Source organism: Vicia villosa, linkage group LG5, assembly GCF_029867415.1.
Source record: "Vicia villosa cultivar HV-30 ecotype Madison, WI linkage group LG5, Vvil1.0, whole genome shotgun sequence".
NCBI lineage: Eukaryota > Viridiplantae > Streptophyta > Magnoliopsida > Fabales > Fabaceae > Vicia > Vicia villosa.
Window position 1 is genome coordinate 127,384,051 of NC_081184.1, and position 23,171 is coordinate 127,407,221.

General features: G+C 34.1%; 2 pseudogenes; both read left to right on the forward strand.

The window, feature by feature from the left end:
• Window positions 1-2,310: 2,310 nt before the first annotated feature.
• Window positions 2,311-6,905, forward strand: LOC131602417 (disease resistance protein RUN1-like; annotated as a pseudogene).
• Window positions 6,906-8,709: 1,804 nt separating this feature from the next.
• On the forward strand, window positions 8,710-22,043 carry LOC131605391 (uncharacterized; annotated as a pseudogene).
• Window positions 22,044-23,171: the final 1,128 nt, after the last annotated feature.

Consider the following 23,171-nt stretch of genomic DNA (forward strand, 5'->3'; position numbering starts at 1 on the left):
TCAATGTTGATCTTTACAGTGTTTCCAGCACTCACCCTATGCAATTCAGCTGCATACCTCCACAAATTTGAATATTGCTTGTCTGCATCCCCTTCTATCATTTGTCTTGCTATCATTTTTGTTTTCCATGCCCTGCCTACAGTGATACCCACTCCATAATTTTGCCTCATATCTTGAATAATATCACAGATCCTCAAGTTGTCACAAGTCTGCATTTTCTTTACAACTGCCTTGGCCACCCACTTTGAATTTGCAGTTTTGTTATCCAAAACCCTAGCACATGTGTGGGTGTCCTTTATAGTCTTAATTGCATAAGTATGCTTGTGGCCCACTTTGGAACAAAGCATTAAAAAACCACACTTGGCTTTACATTCAACTCTCACCCTATACCCCTCATTTTTTACAAATGTTATTTCCCTACCATTTAAAACTGTCCACTCACGTATAGCATCCCTAAAGTCATCTAGGGAAGTGAACTCCATACCCCACTTAAACTTAAAATCATTTGTAAGTTGTTCTTTCTTAAACTTTTCAAACTTAGGCTTTTTGTCATCTTCTGAGTTATCAGGGTCAGAACTATGAAGCTCTTCACTAAGGTACTCCTCCTCATCATCATCATATTTCTTCTTCTTTGGACATGGTAACAAACCTGCAATGACTGGACCCTCCCTAATTGGTACAGTGACATCAATACCATCAAGCTCATCAAACCCATCAACAATGGCAGTTGTCCTCTCATCCTCACTATCATTAAAACCTTCAACAACCTCTTCATCACTAACCTCTAAATCAGACTCAAACTTAGGGCAATTACCAACTACACTTGGATCATGTTCCACAAAAATTTCCCCATCCACTTGCATCGCACAACCATAAGCAATAAAATCATAGGCATCCCCATCATTTCTAATCTGAAAGTAATTAGGGTCTATGTCTAATATTTTGGTCCACAACCTAAAAGAACCTTCTAAGTACTCCCACCTAGTTACTAAGTTAAGAACATGATGCATTGTCCAATCATTTATATGTTCCCCAGAAATCAGAGTAGAAACACCACCCTTGTAAATCGTTTCACCATTATTATCAATAAACTCTCCTCCATGTCGAAACACAACATTAAACAGTACATTGTTCTGAAATGTTAAATGTAATGTAAGAAAAAAGTTTACAAAACCATGATACAAACAAGTTACAGACATCGATTAATGGAACTAACCTCTGAACTTTCGCCATTGCCGTCCATTGATTCGTCTTCCTCCACTTTCTTGTGCTTCCAAGTCGTCTTCTCCAACACAAACAATGAACCCTAGCTAAATCTATTTCACGGGGGGTAAACATAAAGACATGTTAACGAATTTTAATTTTAAAAATAATTCATTTGCCACGTCATCCAATCAGTCAAAGCCCAGTCAGCATTGGTAGTAAAAGGGTGTGGTGAAACTGGGTTTACACTTTTATAAGGGTGTCTTCTTAAAAAAAAAAAGATTCAAGGGGGCAAATCTGAAACACGCCCTAATGGCAGGGGGTGAATTGCATTTAACCCTTTATTTTATGTATTCAAAAGTTGTTATCAACGCATAGTTTATTTTGTGTTGATAGTTATAATACGAATCAACAGTACTCAATTTTTTTAATATTATGCGATAAGTTATGACTTGTTAATCACTCAGTTATACAAATATTATTTCCAAGAAAATATTTATGAAATTTTTACAATTGAATATCATATCAGTTATATAAAATTACAAGGATAAAATTGTAAATTATTATTAAAATCTCTCCTTTCCCCTAGTGAACCATACATATTTTTAAACGAAATTCCTTCCCTCCTCTCCCCTCCCCTCGTTTGAACCAAACATATATATATAATTAAAAAAAGGCTTAAATACACTTTTCGTCCCTGTAAGTTAGCGTGTTTTTTATTTTCGTCCCTGTAAGTTATTTTTTTGGGTTTTAGTCCTTATATTTCAGTTTCGCGTTCGTTTTAGTCCCTAAAATCAAAATCCGCAGGAAATTTCACAAGAAAATTCGTAGGTAACCTGCAGATTTTCCTGCGGATTTTGGCTTTAGGGACTAAACCTCAAGCAAAAAGTAAAATATAGGGACTAAAACCCAAAAAAATAACTTACAGGGACGAAAATCAAAAACACGCTAACTTACAGGGACGAAAAGTGTATTTAAGCCTTAAAAAAATCTCTCCTTTTCCCTTCCCTCCATTAAAATCCCTCCCCCTCCACTCCCCCACATTTGAACCACACAACACTTAAAAAAAAATGTAATAGAATTAGTTTAAACAAAGCCTGAGATGCCTTCTTCCTCACCATGTTGTCGTCGACTCACCACCGCCAGTGATATTTTCTGTCAGTTTAATGTTTGATCAAAGTTGGAGGGAAAGAAGTATCTGTTTATGAAAATCGTCAAAGTATCTGTTTACAAAAAATTCAATTAGATGAAGAAAGTTACTGTTGAAGGCAAAAACACAGAAAATAGAGAGAACAAAAAAGAGCACGATGTGGCATAATTTGGTGCACTGGATTAATCGAATGGTCAAAATTGGCACCCTGACTTTCCCAGCTTCAAAGTCAGGGAACTACCACACAAGACACGCAAGCATATCCATCCAGTCTTTTGATTTTGAACCAATTTTCTGTCAACACATTTTCCATTCATATTATTCATAAATTTAGCTCTCATGAGTAGTAGTAATCCTTATTGCGTGTTTGTCAGCTGCGGAGGCAAAGATACTCGCACCAATTTCACCGATCATCTTTTCCATGCTCTCCGGACAAAAAACATTGCTGTGTTTGGTCAATCCCTAACACCTGAGCTCCTTCGGGCAATTGAAGGTTCTCAGATTTTCATTGTGGTGTTCTCTAACAACTATGCTTCCTCAACTTTGTGTTTGCAAGAATTGGAATACATACTTGAATGCGTTAATAACCTAAATGGAAAGTGTGTTCTGCCTGTTTTCTATGATGTGGAACCTTCTGAGGTGCGAAATCAGAGTGGGAGTTATGGCGAAGCCTTCGCCAAACATGAATACCGTCATGGCTATGACAAGGTTCGGCGATGGAGAGAGGCTCTGGGAAAGGTCGTCGATCTCCCTGGATGGGTGTAAGTTCTCTTTGGAAATGGGTTGTTTACCTTTACTATTTGCTGACTTTAGTTTATCTAAGAGATTGATGCATAAATTAAATAGATACAAAGTTAGACTATCTTGATTCTTTTTCAGGCTACAAAATAAAGTGATTGAAAAGATTGTTCAAGAGATTGTTGAAGAGATAATAAATCTATTGGATTTGGGTTCAACCGTTCCAAAAGATGTAGTTGGGATGGATTCTCGTATTGAAGAACAAGAAAAGCCTTTACTTCCAAATGATGATGTAGTTGGGACGGATTCTCATATTGATGAACTAGAAAAGTTTTTACTTCCAAATGATGATGTAGTTGGGATGGATTCTTGTATTGGAAAACAAGAAAAGTTTTTACTTCCAAATTATGATGTGGTTGGGATGGATTCTCGTACTGAAGAAAAAGAAAAGTTTTCACTTCCAAATGATGATGTAGTTGGGATGGATTCTCCTATTGAAAAACAAGAAAAGTTTTTACTTCCAAATGATGATGTAGTAGGGATGGATTCTCGTATTGAAAAACAAAAAAAGTTTTTACTTCCAAATGATGATGTAGTTGGGATGGATTCTCATATTGAAAAACAAGATGAGTTTTTACTTCCAAATGATGATGTAGTTGGGATGGATTCTCATATTGAAAAACAAGATAAGGTTTTACTTCCAAATGATGATGTAGTTGGGATGGATTCTCGTATTGAAGAACAAGAAAAGTTTTTACTTCCAAATGATGTAGTTGGGATGGATTCTTGTATTGAAGAACTAGAAAAGTGTTTACTTTTGGACTCCGTTGATGATGTTCGGGCTGTTGGAATTTGTGGAATGGGTGGAGTAGGGAAGACAACTCTTGCTAGGATTTTATATGGCAAAATCTCTCATCAATTTGATGCATGCTGTTTTATTAATGATGTGAGCAAGATTTATGATGCAACTAATTTGATGCCGCGTAGACAATGGCTTCGTAGGGTTCTATTAGTTTTTGATAATGTTGATCATAGGAAACAGTTGGAGAAACTTGCTGTGAATCTTGAATCGTTAGTTGCAGGGAGTAGAATCATTATAGTTTGTAGAGATGCTCATATCTTGAAGGAGTATGGTGTGAATATGATTTACAAAGTTCCACTCTTGAATCAAGCTAATTCTCTTCAACTACTTTGTCAAATACTTCCAAAACACGACCATGTTATAAGTAATCATGAAGAGTTGGTGCATAACATACTAAGTTACGCCAATGGTCTACCACTTGCAATTAAAGTATTGGGCTCACTTTTGTCTCGTGAAGATATCTCTATCTCTGAAGGGAAAGGGGCGTTGCCTAGATTATTAGGAAGTTTTGACGGGCTAGATATGATGGAAAAAGAAATATTTCTTCATATTGCTTGTTTTTTCAATGGGTGTGAGAAGGATTATGTTAAAAATGTTTTAAAATGTTGTGATTTTTCTATTGAAAAAGGATTAACTATTCTCATTGAGAAATCATTTATAAGCATAACGAATGAAAATAAGATTGAAATGCATGATTTGTTGGAAAAGCTTGGCAAACAAATTGTTCATGAACATTCAGGAAAGTGGAGCAGGTTGTGGCTGCACGAACAATTCTACAATGTTGTGTTGGAGAATATGGTAAAGTAGTTGTTTGAAATCGAAAACTTATGTTCACTTCTGTAAGAGTAAATATTGAAATTTATTGAAGTATTTCTTTCTTTTTGGCAATGCTTTAGGAAAACAACGTTGAAGCCGTGGTTTTGTATGGATCTGAAAGGGAAAAGGGAATACTGAAGGCTGAAACATTGTCGAAAATGAATCATCTTAGATTGCTCATACTCAAGGAAGTTAAATTTTCAGGAATCCTCAGTTATCTTTCTAAAACATTAAGATATGTTGAATGGGATGAATATCCATTCTTGTATTTGCCACCATTTTTTCAGCCCAATGAACTTGTTGAATTGATCTTGGTGGATAGTAGCATCAAACAACTATGGATTGACACGAAGGTAGTATAAGTTCTCTCTCTAATATTTTCCTTTTAAAATCATAATCAAATAAAAGAAAAATCATCTTTTCGCCCCCTTTTCTGAGGGTAAAACTGTAAACAAAATAAACTAATACCTCCATTTTTTGGTCTTTCATATCACAGGATCTGCCCAGTTTGAGGACTTTGGATCTAAGCTACTCTGAAAATCTAACCAAGATGCCATATTTTGGGGAGTTCCCAAATCTTAAGCGGCTAAATCTTGAAGGATGTATAAAACTTGTGCAGATAGATCCATCTATTGGTCTTTTAAGAGAGCTTGTTTTCTTGAATTTGAAAAATTGTGAAAATCTTGTATGCATACCCAACGAAGTATCTGGTCTCACCTCTCTTAAATATTTAAATCTTTGCGGTTGTTCCAAAGCCTTTGACAATCTCAATGCACGTGAAGATTTTGCTAGATGTTTGTTGCCTTCCCTGCCTAGTTTCTCTTGTTTGAGTGAACTTGATGTCGGTTTTTGCGGTCTAAGCCAAATCCCTGATGCTCTTGGATGTCTAACTTGTTTAGAAAGACTAAATTTAAGAGGAAACAACTTTGTCACATTGCCTGGTCTCCGGGATCTTTCCAAACTCGAATATTTAAATTTGGAGCATTGCAAGCAGTTGACATCTTTGCCTGAGCTCCCTTCACTTGCAGCTATCAAACAGGATAAACATAAGGGAGCAGCAATGCTTATTTTCAACTGTCCTGAATTGGGTGAGAGGGAACAGTGCAGTAACATGATACTTTTATGGACGATGCACTTTATTCAAGCAAACCAATATTCTTCTGCGTCCTTTCGTCAGATTGATATTGTTATTCCTGGAAGAGAAATTCCAAAGTGGTTCAACAATCGGAGAATGGATAGATCAATAAGTATAGACCCATATCCCTTTGTGTATGACAAAAATATAATTGGCATTGCTTGCTGTGCCATATTTTCTGTGGAACCTTTTGATCCGTCTACGACAAGATATGAATGGGGACCTGTAATACGGTTAGGTTTTAAGAGCAGCAGTGCTGCCAACAGCAATTATGTTGTCATTCCAGTAACTCTCTTTAGATATCTTATTTCGGTCAAATCAAATCACATGTGGCTAATCTATTTTGATCGGGAACATTTTATCAGTTTTCTGAGCTCTAAAGATAATACACTATGTGAACTTGATCATATCAAAATGGAAGTTTCCGTCGCGAATGGCCAAGGCTTGCTTCTGGAGGTAAAGAGTTGTGGCTACCGTTGGGTATTTAAACAGGATCAACAACCATTTGGCTCACATAACAATGATGGATGAGTTGCAGAAAGAGGAAAGTCATAAGCTTGGACCTGAAACTGTTTTGGCGATTCAAGAAGAGGCACGACCATAATGACGTGACTTTGATCTCTGTTATCAGGGTCAGCAAGTGGCATTGCTTTTTTTCTTCCAATTTTGAATGTAATGTTTACCAAAGGATGATACAGTTTCTGGTATATTTTGTAAATGATACAATTTAGATGGCTTAGTATCATTGTAATTCCCTGTATAAAAAATTATATTTATTCCATTTTTGAACCAAAAACTCTTAGCCAAGCTTACATAAATCCCTTTGGCTTAAAGCAAGCAAGTTGAGAAATGTATTCTAAAATGTATAATGCTTTACTTTCTTATGGCTATAACCAACCTTTTACCATAATTTCTTTGTTTACTAATATCAAGGATTGTTAACTCACTGCTCTGTGTGTTTATGTAGATGATATTGTTCTAGCTAGCGATGACAATTATGAAATTCATAATGTCAAAAAGTTCCTCGATCACACCTTCAAAATAAATAAAAAATCTTGGAAGTCTTACATATTTCTTGGTCATGAAGTAGCAAAACTTTTTACCAAGTAGCATATAAATCAATAAAAAAAATACCTTGATGAAACCTCGTTTAGAAAACTCACTTGTAGACTTCTCTGTTTGTCCACCACTCGGCCACAGGTAATATTTGTTGTTTAACAATGAATTCAGTTTGTTGCTCTACCAAGCAACTTCAGTATCAAGCTGTGATTCACATTCTTCCGTACCTCAAAATTCTCAAGGTAAATGTTTGTTTTTTTCTTATTTCAGTTTCTTACATTAAACTGTTGGAAATTAGCATATTCAAATTGGGCAATTTGCCCCTCCACTCACAGATTAGTTTCTGGATACTGTGTGATCCTTGGTTCATCCCTCATTTCATGAAAATCAAATAAGCAATCCATGGTCTCGCGCTACACCTCCGAAGCTGAATATTGCATCTTGGCCAAGCTTGACTTGTGATCTCCAATAGCTGTATTTCTTATTTGAAGAACTAGATGTCTCTTTCTCTTAAAGATTTGTGGTTTATTGTGATACCGTATCAACTACCCACTTGGCTCATAACTCAAATATTTCATTAAGGACCAAAGACATTGAGATTGATTTCTATCTTGTCAAAGAAAAGACTCAAAATGGCATCATTCATCTGCTTATGATTGCTTCCTCAACTCAAATTACCGACATTCTCACCAAAACCTCTTTCATTCTCTTGTTTCCATGCTCCGTCTCTATGATCTCCATCGTTCAGCTTGAGGGGGGCTTATTCGGGTTAGGATTAGAATTAACTTGTTAGTTTGTTTGTTATCTATTTTCTGTTTTAACTGTTTCAGCTTCAGCTGTTTCTTCCTTCATTTTCAATGATATTTAATCCATTGTATCCTCCTGTGTAGTTTCAATAATACAATTTAATATGATAGAAACAGATAGTCTAATAAGTAAAGTCTGTTTAGGCTAGTCCAACTAGAATTGAAATGCATGAAGGTGATCACGGTCCTTTGATTCGGTTGTTAATTTGTGGAGGACAAAATATATCATCATTCGACAAGTTTTACAACCATGTGAAATACGTGGCTAATAACATTCATCATATTGGCTCAGTGAATATATCAAGTGTTGAAACTCATTAACCATCCCTTTAACTTTATTAATCATGTATTTAGAGTTTAGACGCGATGAACACTTGAAAATTATGGTTAGTAAATGAGTTTTGGCACTTGATATATATAAGAACCGTCCATCGACCGAACATGATTAACCACTAATTTGAAAGAGTTAACCACTAGACAAATTATCGTGAAAGTTGTCTAAATTTGGTCGTCTGAAAATCATTTCACTAATCAAAGTTGATGCAACAAAAAAACTATTTTGTCAACAAAAAACTCTTGTTAGCTGTCTACAAGTCGTTTTCTGCTCCTATCACTGATGGGTGCCTGCTATGACTTTTGGTTGGAAAAATATGTATACAAACAACAACTTGTTTTAAAAAAAAAATTGAATAAGAGATGCTTACAGAAAAATGCAAATGTATTAAATATTTTAATACTTACAGAGACTTGGTAAACATTGATGATGCCATAAAGATTAGAACAAGGAATGAAAATTCAAAATGTAAAAAGGTGCCAAGAAATCAACGGTAAAAGATATGCTTGTTTTATAAAATAATTATGATTATTATATATATTCAGTATATCTTCATCTTCTAAAATATAGCTTATTAAAAAATACGTGTGAGAAGGTTTTTCTTTGATCATCACTCAATAAATTGGAGGTATTTACCAAGATGACTTATAAAATTATAAGCATAACGTCCCTCAAGTCGTTTTCCGCTTCTATAATTCACGGTTGCCTTTTATGACTTTTGGCTAAAAAATAATTAAAGATTAAAATGACTTAAATTTCCATACAATGGATGATACAAGTACTTTAAAAATGCTGCAAGTTTTCTGTAAAATGTAAATCAGATGGCTATGGCGAGCAGGAGCAACTCCTCCTCTTCAGCTCTGGTAACACTGCCATTGAGGAAGAATTTTGATGTGTTTGTGAGTTTCAGAGGTAAAGATACTCGCTTCAATTTCACAGATCATCTTTTTGCTGCCTTTGAAAGAATAGGAATCGCTGCATTCAGGGATGACAATGATCTTGAAGAGGGAGAATCCATAGGACCCGAACTCCTTCGGGCAATCGAAAACTCTCTGATTTTCGTTGTGGTCTTCTCTATAAACTATGCTTCTTCAACATGGTGCTTGCAAGAATTAGAAAAGATCCTTCAATTAAGTCAATTATTTGGAAAACAAATTTTGCCTATTTTCTATGATGTTGATCCTTCTGATGTTAGACATCAAAAAGGAAGCTATGCTGAAGCCTTTTCCAAACATGATCAAAGATTTAAACAAGACTCTCAGATGGTGCAAAGATGGAGGGAAACTTTAACTCAGGTTGCCAATCTCTCCGGTTGGGATGTTCGTCAAAAGTAAGTAATCCTCCTTCCTCTCACATACATATAAAAAGAAAAATATTGTTTTATGTTTTTCTTTTGATTTCCTTAATTGATGATTTGGTGTCATATGTCAACTTGTGTAAACTTTCAGGCCACAGTCCGCAGAGATTAAAAAGATTGTTCAAAAGATAATCAATATATTGGATTGCAAATCTTCATGCATTTCAAAAGATTTAGTTGGTACAGATTCTGCTATCCAAGAATTAGAAAAGCTTTTACTTTTGGACTCGGTTCATGATGTTCGTGTGATAGGAATTTGCGGGATGGGAGGAATAGGGAAGACAACTCTTGCTACTGTTTTATATGACCGAATCTCGCAACGATTCAGTGCATGTTGTTTTATTGATGATGTAAGCAAAATTTGTAGACTACATGATGGTCCACTCGGTGTACAAAAGCAAATTCTAGATCAAACACTCGGCCAAGAGAACCATCAGATATGCAATCATTACAATATGACTAATCTCATAAGGCGCAGGCTATATCGCCAAAGGGCCCTTATGATTCTTGATAATGTTGGTCAAGTCGAGCAACTAGAAAAAATAGGTGTGCATCGTGAATGGTTAGGTGCCGGTAGTAGAATCATTATCATTTCTAGAGATGAGCATATATTGAAACAGTATGGCGCGAATGCAGTTTACCAAGTTCCTCTCTTGGATAGAACTAACTCTCTTCAATTATTGTGTCAAAAAGCTTTCCAACGTGATCACATTTTGAATAGTCATGAAGGGTTGGTTAATGGCATACTACATTATGCCAATGGCCTACCACTAGCAATTAAAGTATTGGGTTCATTTTTGTTTGGTCGAGATGTATCTGAATGGAGAAGTGCATTGACAAGATTAAGAGAAAGTCCAGAAAAAGATGTGATGGATGTGTTGCGATTAAGTTTTGATGACCTAAGGGAGACAGAAAAAGAAATATTTCTTCATATTGCTTGTTTTTTCAATGGTCGTGACAAGGATTATGTTAAAAATGTTTTAAATTGTTGTGAATTACATGTTGATATTGGATTAAGTGTTCTCATTGATAAATCACTTGTAAGCACTGAAAATGAAATGATTGTGATGCACAATTTGTTGGAAGAGCTAGGCAGAAATATTGTTGCAGAAAACACAAGCAAGAGTCCGGAAAATGGAAAAGGTTGTGGTTCGACAAACAACTCTACGACGTTACATTGGAAAATATGGTAAAGTTGTTGTTTGGATATGAAAATCTTATTTCCATTTTTAAGTACTAACTGTATTGAAAATGATTTAAGTTATTTTTTCATCATTTTCTGCTATGCTTTAGGAAAAGAATGTTGAAGCCATAGTTTTGGTGTATGAAGATATGGATGCAGTGGTATTCGAAGACTTTTCCAATCTTAGATTGCTCATCATGGATCTTGTGAGTGTATCAGGAAGCCTCAATTGCCTTTCTAACAAATTGAGATATATTGAGTGGAGTGGATATCCTTTCATGTATTTGCCATCAATTTTTCAGCCCAATCAACTTGTTGAGTTGATATTGAAGTATAGCAGCATCAAACAACTCTGGGAAGGCAAGAAGGTATTTTAAATTCTCATATTATTTTTTTCTCAGAAATTGAAACAATTCATTTCTTTCCTCCTTTTGAAGGTAAATTTTGTAAACAAAAGAAAGTAATGCCTTAACTTTTGTTGATCTTTCATACAGAATCTGCCCAAATTAAGAGTTTTGGATTTGAGCCACTCCAGAAATCTAATAGAGATGCCAGATTTTGGAGAGTTCCCGAATCTTGAGCGGCTAAATTTTGAAGGATGTACTAAACTTGTGTTGTTGGATCCATCTATTGGGGGTCTAAGAAAGATTGTTTCCTTGAATTTAAAAGGTTGCAAAAGCCTAGTAAGCATACCCAACAACATATTTCGTCTCAGCTCTCTTAAATATCTAAATATGTCTGGGTGTTCTGGATGTTGTTTCAAAGAGTTTAACAATACAAGGGATTTGGATATAAGTGAAACTGCTTCACATTCCCAATCAACATCCTCCATCTGCAATTGGACCACAAAGCCTTTCCATTCCTGGTTTTCCAGTCCCACAATAAACACAATTATGTTTCCTTCCTCGCGTAGCATATATTGTTTACGTGAAGTTGATATTAGTTATTGTGGCTTAAGCCAACTCCCCGAGGCTATAGGATGTTTACGTTTGTTAGAAATGTTAAATCTTGGGGGCAACAATTTTGTGACAATGCCGAGCCTTAGGGAGCTTTCCAAACTCGTATATTTGAACTTGGAGCATTGCAAGCAGTTGGAATCTTTGCCTGAACTTCCTTTCCCAACGACTCTTGAGCAGGATCTTTGTAATATCAAATATTGGATGAGAACAGGATTTCTCATTTTCAACTGTCCTAAAATAAATGATAAGGAAGGATGCAGTAGAATGACATTTTCATGGATGACACGATTCATTCAAGTGAACAAAGAAAACCCTGCATTCTTTGAAATCGGTATTGTCATTCCAGGAAGTGAAATACCAAGTTGGTTCAACAATCAGAGAGTTGGTAATTCAATACCAGTATCTCCTGTTATGCAGGACAATGGCAATAATATGGTTGGCTTTTTATGTTGTATCGTATTTTCTGTAGAACCTTATTATCCAACAATGACAAGTAAACGATGGAGACCTCGGGTAGAGATGACAGTGTATACACCGTTAAGTATCGCTGCATCTCTTCCGGTTATTATCGATGAAGATATGGATATTACTGTCGAATCAAATCACATCTGGCTAATCTATTTCCCTTGGGAGTCATCCAATATTGAGCAGTATAATGATTTATATGTCAAAGCTGATAACCATGAAGACTTGGATGTGGAGGTGAAGAAATGTGGGTATCGTTGGGTATATAAACATGATCTACAAGAGTTCAACTCAACAAAGATGCATCCCGGAAATGTGTTAGCTCTAAAGAGAAAGTTTTTGGCAATTGAAGATGAGGCACAACCACAACCACGATTACACTCTTCAGAGGATGAAATAAATCCTATGTTTTTTGCTATTGAAGGTGAGATATTTTTCCTAGTTATTTTTTTAATTTAAAATAAAAAACAATGATAATTCTTTTATTATAATATCAACTTCCATAAAACTCACCGACATCAAGTTTGGTGGGGATGGTGTGAACTACGTGAAATAGAAGTATCTAGTTGAAGTTAGTCTCAGAGAAATGGGAAAGCAAAAATATATGAGAGAGATATCTAAACAAAAATATATATGAGAGAGAGATCTTGCTTAAAAGCTTCGATCAAGAACAATAACTTGATAAACAAGCTACACACAGTCATCTCAATGCATCAAAACATATATGAGTGACACACAATCCCTCAATTCTTAAAAGCTTGTGAATGAATGATTGAACTTACAACATAATAGAAACAATCCTACTCTTATATCAAGATGATATTAGATAGGCTCACAATTAACGCACATAAACCCTAGCAAAAACACACGTAAGTTCCACACTTCAATTAGGTTTGTTTCCTTATATTTATACCAATCTTCTAGACTGGATTGGGCTTTCAAAATCGCAGCAGGGAATTTCGTGGATCCATAAGATATGGGAATACACTAAAATTAGTATCTAAGCCAATGTTGTTGTTTATATTTTCAGGAAACTCGAAGAAGGACAAAGGAAAAGGTAAAGCAACTTGAAAGTTGTGGTGCAGATGATGTTTCTTTTGGGTATCCGTTGCGATGTTCTTAGTTCATTTTGGGAATTTATGTAGCTCATGTACCAAAACTTTGTATTATTAGGTATTATGGAACATGACTTCTTTTGCCATTATTCTAGACATATGTTATGTATGGGTATTACATAAAGGAAACAAAAATTTAGAATACGAAGGATAAAGTATAAACTTAGTTTAGCCTTACTTGTGAATTCTATTGGTAGGCGAGTTCAATTGGTTATTACTCATTGCAAGACTGTGAAAAAATTGTGGGATTTTTTGAAATTTATTTTTGGTAAATATGATAATATGAATCTCATTTATGCTCTTGTGCAAGAGATTTTCCGCCCTAAACATGATAAACATAAGTTGATGGATTAATTTTTGAAGTTTAAGAGATATACCGAGGAGTTTACTTCTCTTATATCGTGCAAATTTGTCGAAGAGATGTTAACTCAACAGAAGAAACGTATAGCCTTGAGTTGCCTTTCTGGTCTTGATTCATAGTATTAGGTGGTTCAATCCAAAAAAAATTCCAGTAAGCAGGTTGATAACCTTACTAATGTTTTCTCGTGGCTTATGCAATCATTCTTTATGGAAGCACACCTTACTACTACATACAATGATTCCTCTGACCGCTTAGATTTAGATTTGAAATCTGGGGGTCGTAGTGTTTTTCATAATAGAGGTAGAGGAGTTCGTGGAGGTCGTGGCGTTGTTCATGTGGGTGGTGGTCGTGGTGATTTAGTCCAGTGCTTTGGTTGTGAAGAATTTGGTGACTACCGAAACTGTTGTCCCCATGTACAAGTTAATCCTTACTTCACTAACACAATGTCTCAGCCTGGTCCTCAGTTTTCACAAAATAAAAGGTGTATAATAGTTATGAGTGATGAAGAATTTAATATAGACAATTTCATATTTCTCAACAACCATCTCCATCTTTCTCTACAACCACATTTGTCCAAACAAGTAATCCTACTATGTGTCTATCATTTTCTTCTCAGCATTGGGTTATTGATTATGGCGCCATTAATCATATGATAGGGTATTTAGGCATCTTTTCACCTTTCAATCATTCTAGTAATCATTATTCTATTACCCTTGTTAATGGTTCCAAAGTCCATGTTAAACGAAATGTGTGTTCTACCTCGGTTTCAACCTTACATGTGTCATTTGTCTTATTTTTACCACAGTTCCCCTATAATCTTTTTTCAATTAGTCAAATAACTAATTCTTTAAATTGTTGTGACTTTTCCCTTAACTCTTGTGTATTTTCAGGATCTATTGACACATAGGACTACTCGTAGAGGACGAGTATCTAACAGATTGTATCTGCTTGAAGAAGGACTATCACAAGCATCAACAACTTCCAAAATTTGCAACATGTCACCTTTTCAGTTTCACTGCCAGCTTGGACATCCATCTTTAGGAGTTCTTAAAAGATTGTGTACTCAGTTATAGTCAATATCGAGTTTGTCTTATGAATCGTGTCATTTTTCTAAGCATCATTGTAGTGTTTATTTAGCTCGTTAAAATAAAAGGGCTCAAGCATTGTTTGACATTATTCATTATGATGTTTAGGGTCCTTGTCCAGTAACCTCAAAGTTTTGTTGTAAGTATTTTGTTACTTTTGTCAACGACTATTCCTGTGAAACTTGGTTATATCTAATGAAATCCAAATCTGAGTTATTTACTATATTTCATATATAAAAATAACATAAAATAATTACACTGATAAAAAAATAATAAGAAGGAAATATATTATTGAAATGATAATAAAACATCATCATCATCATACTAAATTATAATCTCATAACTTCCTCTCTCCAAAACCTTCCCGCCAAACTTTTTACCAATTATAATTATGTAAAATAAAATAATTTTAAAAAAAATTTAAACTAAAAATCGTATACGAGAAAAAATCTATTATTAATCTAAACATTTTTATATATGAAATAATCAATTATTTATCTATTTTTTTTAAACACTTTTATTTAAAATAAATGATGTATCCAAATTCGCATAACCGAACAGAACCCGTACGTATGCAAAGATTTGTTACTAGTTATAACTTAAAAGTAATTTGTTCAAAAAGGTCAAGATCAATAAAATATAATAAATCACGTTATCAATAATTCATAAAATTAAAGTTAAAATTTAAAAGTTAGACAAAAAGGTAAGAATATATAAAATTGATTTTTTATCCCCGTTTTTTTTAAATTAGTTAAAAACATAAATTTGACTTACTAAAATTGTTTGAAATTGTATGGACCGAAAAAATAAAACTATATTATAGTTTGAAATTGTATGGACCGAAAAGATAAAACTATATTTTTTTGTGTCGTGTACCAAAAATGAAATAAAAAATAAAAAAGGATACATACCGTGTAGACTTTGGTGTACACTTAGCAACACTCTTAGTTGAATTAGAGAAAACTAGTGTAATATAAGAAGTGGGGCTACGCCTACAAGAATGGTTGAAAGCCGTGTGTGAAGTCTAGAATAAAGTAGGATTGAAAAATCAACTATAAACAAAGTGTCCCTCAAGTCGTTTTCCGCTTCTATAATTCATGGTTGCTTTTTATGACTTTTGAATTTCCATAATCCATACAATGAATGATACAAGTACTTTAAAGATGCTGCAAGTTTTCTGTAAAATGTAAATCAGATGGCTATGGCGAGCAGGAGCAACTCCTCCTCTTCAGCTCTGGTAACACTGCCGTTGAGGAAGAATTTTGATGTGTTTGTGAGTTTCAGAGGTAAAGATACCCGCTTCAATTTCACAGATCATCTTTTTGCTGCCTTGGAAAGAATAGGAGTCGCTGCATTCAGGGATGACAATGATCTTGAAGAGGGAGAATCCATAGGACCCGAACTCCTTCGTGCAATCGAAAACTCACTGATTTTCGTTGTGGTCTTCTCTATAAACTATGCTTCTTCAACATGGTGCTTGCGAGAATTAGAAAAGATCCTTCAATTAAGTCAATTATTTGGAAAACAAATTTTGCCTATTTTCTATGATGTTGATCCTTCTGATGTTAGACATCAAAAAGGAAGCTATGCTGAAGCCTTCTCCAAACATGAACAAAGATTTCAACAAGACTCTCAGATGGTGCAAAGATGGAGGGAAGCTTTAACACAAGTTGCCAATCTCTCCGGTTGGGATGTTCGTCAAAAGTAAGTAATCCTCCTTCTTCTCACATGCATATAAAAAGAAAAAAAAAACTGTTTTTTGTTTTTGTTTTGATTTCTTTAAGTGATGATTTGGTGTCATGTGTCAACTCGTGTAAACTTTTAGGCCACAGTCCGCAGAGATCAAAGAGATTGTTCAAAAGATAATTATTATATTGGATTGCAAAATTTCATGTGTTTCGAAAGATTTAGTTGGAATGGATTCTCCTACCGAAGAGTTAGAAAAGATTTTACTTTTGGACTTGGTTGATGATGTTCGTGTGATAGGAATTTGCGGGATGGGAGGAATAGGGAAGACAACTCTTGCTACTGCTTTATATGATCGAATCTCTAAACAATTCGGTGCTTGTTGTTTTATTGATGATGTAAGCAAAGTTTATAGATTACATGATGGTCCACTCGGTGCACAAAAGCAAATTCTAGATCAAACTCTTGGCCAAGAGAACCTTCAGATATGCAATCATTACAACGCAACTAATCTCATAAGGCGCAGGCTATGTCGCCAAAGGGCCCTTATCATTCTTGATAATGTTGGTCAAGTCCAACAACTAGAAAAAATAGCTGTGCATCGTGAATGGTTAGGTGCCGGTAGCAGAATCATTATCATTTCCCGAGATGAGCAAATATTGAAACAGTATGGAGTGGATGCAGTCTACCAAGTTCCTCTCATGGATTGGCCGAACTCTCTTCAACTATTGTGTCAAAAAGCTTTCAAACTTGATCATATTTTGAGTAGTTATGAAGGGTTGGTTAATGGCATACTACATTATGCCAATGGCCTACCACTGGCAATTAATGTATTGGGTTCATTTTTGTATGGTCGAGATATATCTGAATGGAGCAGTGCATTGGCAAGATTGAGGGAAAGTCCAGAAAAAGATGTGATGGATGTGTTGCGATTAAGTTTTGATGACCTAAGGGAGACAGAAAAAGAAATATTTCTTCATATTGCTTGTTTTTTCAACAACTATATGGAAAAATATGTTAAAAATGTTTTAAATTGTTGTGAATTTCATACTGACATTGGGTTAAGGGTTCTCATTGATAAATCACTTGTAAGCATCAAAGCTAAAAGCATTGTAATGCATAATTTGTTGGAAGAGCTAGGCAGAAATATTGCTACAGAAAACACAAGCAAAGAGCCCAGAAAATGGAGAAAGTTGTGGTTCGACAAACAATTCTATGATGTTATAAGGGAAAATATGGTAAAGTTGTTGTTTGGATATGAAAAACTTATTTCCATTTTTAAACACTAACTGTATTTGAAAGTTATTTAAGTTCTCTTTTCTTAATTTTCTGCTATGCTTTAGGAAAAGAATGTTGAAGCCATAGTTTTGGATCATGAATATGAAGAATATAGTGAGGTTCATAAAGATATGGAGGCAGTGATATTTGAAGACTTTTCAAATCTTAGATTGCTCATCATCAAGAATAAGAAAGTATTTGGAAGCCTCAATCGTCTTTCTAACGAATTAAGATATATTGAGTGGTGTGCATATCCTTTCATGTATTTGCCATCAAGTTTTCAGCCTAATCAACTTGTTGAGTTGATATTGGAGTGTAGCAGCATCAAACAACTCTGGGAAGGCAAGAAGGTATTTTAAATATTCATATTTTTTTCCTCAGAAATTGAAACAATTCATTTCTTTCCTCATTTTGAAGGTAAACCTGCAAACAAAAGAACGTAATGCCATTACTTTTGTTCATCTTTCACACAGAATCTGCCCAAACTGAGAATTTTGGATCTGAGCCACTCCAAAAATCTAATAAAAATGCCAGATTTTGCAGAGTTCCCGAATCTTGAGCAGCTAAATCTGGAAGGATGTATTAAACTTGTGCAGTTGGATCCATCTATTGCGCTTCTAATAAAGCTTGTTTACTTGAATTTAAAAGATTGCGAAAGTCTAGTAAGCGTACCAAACAACATATTTGGTCTCAGCTCTCTTAAATATCTATCTATGTCGGGATGTTATAGCTTTGAAGAGTTTAACAAAACAAGGCATTTGAATATATGTGAAAGTGCATCACATTCCCAATCAACGTCCTCCATCTGCAAATGGGCCACAAAGCCTTACCATTCCTTGTTACCAACTCCCACAACAAAATCAGTAATGTTTCCTTCCTTCCTTAGCTTATATTGTTTGCTTGAAGTTGATATTAGCTATTGTGGTTTAAGCCAACTCTCAGAGGCTATTGGATGTTTACGTTGGTTAGAAATGTTAAATCTTGGGGGGAATAATTTTGTGACACTGCCTAGCCTTAGAGAGCTTTCCAAACTTGTATATTTGAACTTGGAGAATTGCAAGCGGTTGGAATCTTTGCCTGAGCTTCCTTTCCCTACTTCTAACAAGAAGGATCTTGCTAAGAGCATATACTGGAGCACTATAGGATTGTTAATTTTCAACTGTCCTAAAATAAGTGATAAGGAACGATGCAGTAGACTGACATTTTCATGGATGACACAATTCATTCAAGTGAATAAAGAATACCCTGCCTTCTTCTACATTAGTATTGTCATTACAGGAAGTGACATACCAAGTTGGGTTAAAAATCAGAGCACTGGTAATTCAATACCCATCGTATCTCCCTTTATGCAGGACAAGCGCAATAATATGGTTGGCATTTTATGTTGTGTAGTATTTTCTTTAGCACCTCATTATCCAACAATGACAAGTTCTCAGTTGACATCTGTTATAGTAATGCATGCACCACTCAGCTACGGAGTACAGCTTCAAGTAACTGTCGATGGAGGAGATCTTACTGTCTCTTCAAATCCCGTCAATTCAAATCACATCTGGCTAGTCTATATACATAGGAAGTACTCCTATGATGTTTCGTCACTGCATGATCTTTTCCAAGTTCTAACTGATACTAGTAGCAATGAAGGCGTAGATGTGGAGTTTAAGAAATGCGGGTATCGTTGGGTATATGAGCAGGATCTACAAGACTTCAACTTAACAACAATGCATCCTCTGAAGCGCAAGTTTTTGGCAATTGAAGATGAGACACAACCACAACTACATTCATTAAGATGATGAAATAAATCCTAGTTTTTTGCAATTGCAGGTGAGACATTTTTCCTAATTATTTTGTTATTTACAAATTAAAAAAATAAATTATTTATTTAATCATAATATCAATTTAATATTTAATTTTAAAATAAATATATTTTTTATTTTGATAATGTTTTACTTTTATCCTTACCCTATATAAAAAATAAAACATGAATATTTTATATGAAGTAAAATTATATTCAACTCATATTTTTAATAGAAATAAATTTTTTATGTTTACAAAAAAAATTTACTAATATTTTTAATTTTAATTTTTCTTATGTCACTCTTCCTTATATTAAAAACTAAAAATATTGATAAATAAAAATTTTAGTTTAATCAACGAGAGAGTTTACGAATTGATTTGCCATAAAAAGATAATTTTTTTGTTTTATTTCATTCATTTGAAAGATAATTTAATTTTGATAAGAAAACGTAAATATCTTCGGCCGACTTTAACAAAATCAGACATTTTAATTATGGTGGATGAAAAAATAAGGCTCATTTTGATATTGCCTTATCCCATTATGTTGGGTGGGTAGGCCCTGCGGTTCCGTTTATTTGTTGGTAATAAGGTGAGAACAAATGCTAAATTGCATGACATTTACATACTCAAATGCAATTTATTTCTTTAATTTATCTTTAAATTTATAAAACTTGCTTCAACTTATCATTTACCTTTAACCAATTTTCATTTTGATTCCTAGGAGACACGTTTAGACAACACATGTACTAGAAGGTCAGTTAGAGTCTCAACAGAGAAGAAACATTGACTTGATTTTCATTTCTGTTGTGTAATACGGTGAAAGAACTGACTTTTTAAAATGTTGCGGATAAGAGTTGTCACCGACTTTTATTTTATCCAATTAGAAAAGACAAAAAGAATAAAAAAGACCTTTTAAAAGATTATACAAATGGTTATTTTATCCAATTAAGAAAGGCAAAAAGAACCAAAAAGACCTTTTAAAAGATTATACAAAGGGAAGATGTTAGCTAACACTCTTTGTATCTATGGTTATCCATGGACTCTTAATTGCTTAGCTCACTTGTTTTTGTTTGAATTGTTTAAAAGTGTAGTGCGTGTTTCGAAAAACAATTTGTAAAAGAACTTGAGTTTGTAATGATTCTTCATTCGAATATATACAAAGTACTTGTCTTAAAAGATGTTTTTGAATCTAATTAAAACTACTACAACCTGCTACAACCAGGAATATTTATATAATTTAGAAAAATAAAATGGTAAATGTACAGAGATAGAATTCGCGAATGTCCACAATAGTCCAAAGGTTCGAAGTGTAGTACCTCACAAAAATCAAAGAAAAATTAGTCACAAATATATGTATAATGGCGCGTGAGAGAAGACATTAACAATTAAGATTAACTAAGAAAATATTAAATTTAAAAATAAATTAACAATTAAGCAACATAATTTTTGTATTCTGATTGTATTCTGATTTATTACTTAATTATTATACTAACACTAAGTTAATTAAGTTAATAAAATAAATAAATATATGGAAAAAAAATAGTAAGGGTGCCGCCCTATTTTCACAATCAGCACCAATATATCTATTGATCTGGTTCTTGTTGTTTGGTAATTGAATGTTTGATACAAAGTAATATTGTTAAGGATGGAAGGAGGTTAAAATCAGTGATTTGGCTGTATCGATTGATTTTTTTTTTCAGGTTTGTGAAGCTTGGAATAAGAATGGTAATGGTTAGGTTGATGGTGGGATTTTGGTGGTGAAAATCACACGTGAGTGTGAGGAGTTAGAAACTGAAAAATAGAGTCCATGGGAGTGGAACTTGTAAGTTCGGCAGAATATACAGGGAATGAGTTTTTCGGAATGGAATTGTTAGTTGTGGGGAATGTATGTACAGTGTGAGGTGGTCGGTAACAAATAAGGGTTGTAAAAATATATGGGTCTCCCCAACTAGGGTTAATTGTTAGCCTATTTATATTGTTAGAGAACTGTTAAATTCTAAAAAAGAGTAAAAAAAAAGAAACATAATGATGATTAATTAAAATAATTAAAATCAGAAACAATTTTAATTTGATTTTTTATTCATAACTATTTCAGAGTTAAACTACCCATTTACCCTCCTCACTTAAGACCTACCCAATGGAATTTCAATCTAATGCTACACCTGAGTTCCTACTCACTCCTCCTCAATCACAGCAGTGATAACAAACAGATGAAAATAAAAATAGAGTGAAGAAAGACTTCAAATAAATCTTGATCTTGCTTAAAAGCTCCAATCAAGAGACGCAACATGACATCCAACAAACCATAACAACCACTGTTGTTAATTACTGATGTCATGACATCGAGCATGACATCCCACTAACTCATGTATTAGCTCAAACATACAAACCCTTCAAAACACTACACATAGCATGTTATGGCATTAGTCAAGACATCATACCACGCAAGAATGTTTTAGCACAAAATGCAGCCAATATGAAAACATCTACAAAGTTAGTTACACTCTCTCTTCATCCATCTTCATCTTCAACCTTGTGCACCAACACCATCTACCGAGCATGATCAATCACCAATTCGAACATGGTTAGCCACTTGACAAATTATCGCAAAAGTTTTTTAAAATTGGTCGTCTAAAAATCATTTTTCTAATCAAAGTTGAGGGAAAAAAACTATTTGTCAACAAAAAACTCTTGTTGTCTGTCTTACAAGTCTTATTCTGCTCTTATCACTGATGTGTGCTTGTTATGACTTTTGGTTGGAAAAATACATATACAACAACAACTTGTTTTTTTATAAAACTTAAATATGAGATGCTTACAGGAAAATGTTAGTGAGTTAAATATTTTAATACTTACATAGACTTGGCAAACACAAAGTTGTTATGCACTAGTGTTTGATGATCAGGGCCGGCCCTGGGTCAGGGCAAGCAGGCCCACAGCCCATGGCCTCATAAATGGGGGCCTCATATTAAATGGGTTTAGGCTTTAGAAACTATAAACTAAAATATTTATATATTATATGTTATGCGCAACAACTAACATAAATGCAAATGTAGCGCAATGGTTGTATGTTCTGTGAGTTTAGCCACTAGGTGTCTGTTCGATCCTTGAACACATCTTGTAATATTTTTTCATTTTTTCAATTGATTTCAAATACTGCTACCTTTGTACAATTATATGTAATTTTATTTATTTTTCAATTGTTTTAAAAAAAAACTGTCATATTTTATAATATTAAAATTGAATCATGGGTAGTGTGCTAAACAATCATGGTCCTATTAAAAATTTATTAATATTAGTATTTTTTAATATTAATATTATTTTAAACTAAATTATTATGATTAAATATATATGATTAGATTAAAAGATTTAATATATTTTTAAATAAGAATTATATATATTAAAATCCATATTTATTAGGGTCCATTTTTATTATTTGTCCCGGGCCTCTAAAATGTCGGGAGCCTTGATGCCATAAAGATTAGAACAGGGAATGAAAATTCAACGTGTGTACGTGTGAGAAGGTGCCGAGAAAATCAACGGTAAAATATATGCTTGTTTTATACAATGATTATGATTATTATATATTCCAATATATCTTCATCTTCTAAAATATAGCTTATTCAAATGGCTAGCAGTAGCAGCAGCGGCTCCTCTTCTTCAGATCTGATGAGATTGCTAGAGAGGAGGAATTATTATGACGTGTTTGTCAGCTTCTGAGGTGAAGATACTCGCTTCAATTTCACTGATCATCTTTTTACTGCCTTGAAGAAAAAATGCATTAG